This window comes from Phaseolus vulgaris, chromosome 3 (assembly GCF_051622355.1).
Source record: "Phaseolus vulgaris cultivar YP4 chromosome 3, ASM5162235v1, whole genome shotgun sequence".
Classification (NCBI taxonomy): Eukaryota; Viridiplantae; Streptophyta; class Magnoliopsida; order Fabales; family Fabaceae; genus Phaseolus; species Phaseolus vulgaris.
Window position 1 is genome coordinate 5,800,767 of NC_143500.1, and position 4,878 is coordinate 5,805,644.

Consider the following 4,878-nt stretch of genomic DNA (forward strand, 5'->3'; position numbering starts at 1 on the left):
ATTAAATTAAAATTATAAAATGTTAAAGATAGTTGCATCTTTCTCAAAATCTTGAAACATAAAGCTTGTAAGTTTTTTCTTCTTTCTATCTTTACTCAAGCCCAACTCCAACTCCATCTCCGTGATCGTGTGTGTTATAATATTTACTAATAAATACATTTAAATTTTGGACAAGAAGTTAAGTCAAAGTGAATGTATACATATTTTATAAATTGACACAAATTTATAAAATGTCCAAATTTTGACAAGAACATTATTCGTGTTCAAATAACAAACTAGTAAAATGTTTAATATTTGTATTTGTCATGAGATGCTACCTGGCTACCTCTTTCACTAGTGAGAAAAAAATTTGTAATATTTTAAATTACTATCCTTTCAGTCACCAAATCTTTAGCTAGGAGTGACTTTTGTCTAAACAATACACTATTAGAAAATTATTAAATAAAAAATTTTAAAGATACAAAATAATTACTCACTATATTTTCTAAATTAAATACTATTTAACAAACTAAATTTTTTTTGGTACCTAAAGTAGTTTCTAAAATAATATCCAATTAACTAATTGGTATCCAATTAGCTGCCGATTTTAGAATCCAAAGTAGTTGGTAGTTAAAACTTTGGTAACTAATTAGATATCATTTTAGAAACTTTGTAAATTTAGAAACTACTTTAGATACCACTAAATTTTTTAGTCTTTAAAATAATATCCAATTTTGTCAATGTACTGACTAATTATTTTTTATCTTTAAAATTGGTTTCTATTTAATTATTTTCTTGTAGTGATACTTAGTCTTAGCTAAGAGTGGTTGTGTTCCAAAGCAATACTCATTTTTTGTTAGTAGTGACTATTTTCCAAACAATACTTAGTGGGTTACCACTAGTGGTTGAGATCCAAACAATATATGGCTTTTAGTTAGGAGTGGTTGTGTCGAAATAATACTTAAGTTATTCTAGCTAAAAGTGATGAAAGTCCAAATATTTTTTTTTATCTTCATAACATTAGTTTGCTTAGTGGAACTTGACCAGTTGACCGAGAACTAGACATACTCTGTTGTTAATAGACAGATCAGTATAAAAATAATTTGTGTTAAAACTCTTACTCCTTATCTTCAAAGTGCTTGTTTTTAATCTTCATCTAATTTAAGAGAGAGAGAGAGCTCTTTGCGAAAAAAAAATTATTTTTTTTTATAATGTTAATTGAGAGATCATCTGTAAGTATTAATATTACTTCAGAGTCTCAATGAGATGAAGCTTTGTGAAAAGATTCTAAAAAATTTAAAAGACAATTCAACCATTTTTTTGTGTGTGTTTTTGTCATGTTTTCAGAGTATGTCATAATATTTTTTTTAACGTGTGTGTAAAATATTCATTATAGTTTAAAAATATTATTTAAATATAATTTATAATGTATTTTATGATAATATAATTTATTATTTTGTGTTCACATAATACTAAATAATATTATAACTTATAAGACTCTTGTTCCATCTTATCCTATATGTTAACCAACAAATTTACTATTGCTAGTGATACCGAAAACTATTATTTCTAGCCAAAAGTTACTACTTTCTGTAAAAAAAAATTTCGTTTGAGGTGAATTAAAGATACTTATCTTGAAAATGGTGTCCACTCACAACAAGATACAAGAAAATGATTGAATGGTAACTAATTTAGAAACCAAAAAAAATTAGTTTCTATAGTAACTAATTTAGATACCATTTTATAAACTAAAAATTATTGGTTATTAAAATGGTATCTATTATTAATAAAAATTATAAAATAATTAGATACTATATTTTTGGTAGTTAATAATAAAAATAAAAAAAAAAATTTTATAGAAACCATTTTTTTAGTCTCTTGTTAAAATGTATTTAGAAACCATTTTTTTGTCACTTTTAATCTATTTTAGAAACTAATTTTTGGTCTCTAAAAATAATAAAATTAGAAACTAATTTTATAGTTTCTATTCTTACATTTTTAGTCACTATTATTTGAATTTAGATACTAATTTTGGGATAATTAAATTTTATAAAATTAATTATTAATCATTAATTTATAAAATATTTTAAATTAATATGAATAAATTTCCTAAATTATTAGTTTTAGTATAATATTAAAATAATTGATATCAATTTAAAAATTACATTTAAAATAATATTTTAACCTTTTAATTTTATTTAAACATAGAATTAAATTAATAACAAATTCAAAATATTGTTTAAATTAAAAAATTTATGAATTAATTTAAAATAGATATGTATACTTTTTTTTAAACTAAATAGTGCAGTTTTCAATTTCTAACTTTAACTCTATTTAATATTTTATCTTTTGTACTTATCTCTCATTCAGCACACACGCACCTGCACTCTGCAACGACGATGGAAACAGCTACTCACCCTGCAGCAACGACGACGGAAACGGCTACTCACCCTGGAGCAACGACGACGGAAACGGCAACTCACCTGCAGCAATGACGACGAAAATGGCAACGCACCTGCAGAAACAACGACGGCAACGACAACGCTCCCTGCAGCAACAGCGACGACAACACACTCTGCAACGGCAACGACAACAGCCTCTGCAATGGCGACGACAACGCATTCTACAACAATGCGTTTCTCTGCTCCGAAGGAGGCCAACCTCTTCAACCTTATCATCGTAAGTTTCGATTTGTGATCCATTCTCGCCTTTGCTTATCTTTCCCATCTTAAAACATCTTAAAACCCTAGATTCTGTTATTTGTATTCCCTCGTTTAATTGCTAGTTGAGTGTTGTTTGGCTTCTCTTTTAATCGATCTGATATATTGAAATTTAATTAAAGAGCATCACACAAAGTATAATCCTCATATGTCATTATTCTTCTACCACTGGTCGTCACTTCAAAGTGAGTTCAAACAAACTGTGCTAAAATATGAGTTTCGGTGCTATAGTTGGTACTTAGAATTATGATAATATAGTCCAGAGTATTCAGTGACTGATTGTAGATGATAGACACACATGCAGACAGGGTCACTCACAGATTCTATTGTTCAACACTTTGCATTTGCATAGCCATAGATATTAGGCAGAGAAAGAAAAGAGAAAGGAAGAGGAAAGCACATACACAGTGGAAAGATAAACTCACACTATGGATTTCTTTTTAGTCTACATACTAATATTTTTTACTTATTGATGATTAAATCTTTGTTAAAGAACATGGTTGGTCATTTTTAATGATTGTTTCATCTGTACAAAATTTTGATTCCAAAAGTGTCTTCAAGGAACTTGTGTTCAAATTCAACTTAGCCACTGTCATATATAGTAAACTTTGTTTTAGCAATCAAAAAAATGTTTGAAACTATTGTAGTCAAGAAATATTTTCTAATATGAAATGTTTGTATGATTATGAAAATATATTTTGTTTCAAATAGAAAAGTGGTAAGAAAGAGTATCAAGTTGGTTTTTATTTTTGTTTGAGGGTTCAGTGATACTTAGCACTGCTATGTGTTGCTGTTTTTGGGGTTTCACCCAAAGGGCTGCCTTTTGTCTTTTCAGACCACCTACAAACAGATACTACCTAACAAAAGGGTGAGCATCAACTTCTTTAGAGTGAAGCTAGATTCCAGTTGAATCACACTTGGAAGAGTCTACCTCTGAACCCAGTATAGTTGTTGAGCATCAGCTTCTTTAGAGTGAAGCCAAATTCCAGTTGAATCACACTTGGGAGAGTCTACCTCTGAACCCAGTATAGTTGTTGAAGGGTAGGTATGAGTTGAGTCTTGAAGCTGCCTTTGGGTTTAAAGAGATGTGAATGGATTCTGTGCCTCAATTATTTAATCTGAACTGTGGAGTATTAATTTTGTTGTACAAACAAGCCCAGGGGTGCTAGAAGAGTTTGTTTAATTCATTTTTTTACTCACATTTTCCCTTTTACTTGCTTTTCTACATAGATAACTTAGAATCTAGTACTCACAATAGTTTATCGTGGGTTCCAATCAGATTTGGACAAGTATAACTTCCAAATTCGAAGAACGTGAATTATACTACCGTACCAATAGAATTTTATAAGAATGGTCACTTATATTTTCATTTTAAAGGTTTAATTTGAGTCTGACTGTCTACTGGCTGCTTCAAGACATGTAATTATTTTTTCAGCTGTTAAGGCATCTCATGAAGACGGTTTCTCAGCTGGGCTCTGGAAATAAGCCTGTTGGTACTATAGCTTATATGGCTCGAATGGAACAACTCATTTAATACCACTATGATGTTAAAAAGGTTATAGTGAAATTGGAGATTATGTCTAGTCTAACCAGATCAGTTTCATGATATCCAAATCAAATATGGCTTTATTTAATATTTCTAGTACTAACTATGAGTTGTAATATTATGCTTGTTTTATTCCTTACAGCCGAGGATTGTGGTTGAAGCCTAATGTTGTGTTGGAAGCATTTGAAGCCAGGGCTGCTAGGATATGTGTTACTTGTGCCCAAAATCTTAGCAACTTCTGTAACCCAGAAGAGAGTAAATGATTTAATCATCTTTTAAGTCAGAAGCCTAATGTTTGTATTATTATATTCTTAATATTATCTAAAAACTAATTTATTTGATATAATATAAGAAATCATTTTTTGAGTAACAATGCATCCTTTGTATATGTTTCAAGGTATCATATATATTTGTTTATCATAGCTTAATTTATTTCTAATGATTTATCTATAAAAGAGGAGCTAAAACATATTGGAATCTGAATTCATCTTCTTGCATGACAGTAAATAAAGTGTTTGAGTTACTTTTAAGTAAAATCTATCACATTTGTTGTGACAGATATGTGACAGACAGCTTCGAAAACTTTTACTGGCTAATTTTTCTAGTTTTTATTTTTTTCTTAAACCTAATAAG

At 29.0% G+C, this 4,878-nt stretch overlaps 1 long non-coding RNA gene across 2 annotated transcripts; it reads left to right on the forward strand.

Annotated features, from left to right (window-relative positions):
• The first annotated feature begins 2,353 nt into the window (after positions 1–2,353).
• On the forward strand, positions 2,354–4,616 carry LOC150028637 (uncharacterized). 2 transcript variants are annotated; one of them, XR_016519543.1, is made up of 3 exons: positions 2,354–2,658; positions 4,135–4,254; positions 4,388–4,616. It is a non-coding gene; the product is annotated as an uncharacterized LOC150028637 (long non-coding RNA). The 2 variants fall into 2 exon arrangements; XR_016519542.1 differs by lacking the exon at positions 4,135–4,254 and having other exon boundaries at positions 2,403–2,658.
• The last annotated feature ends 262 nt before the right edge of the window (positions 4,617–4,878 follow it).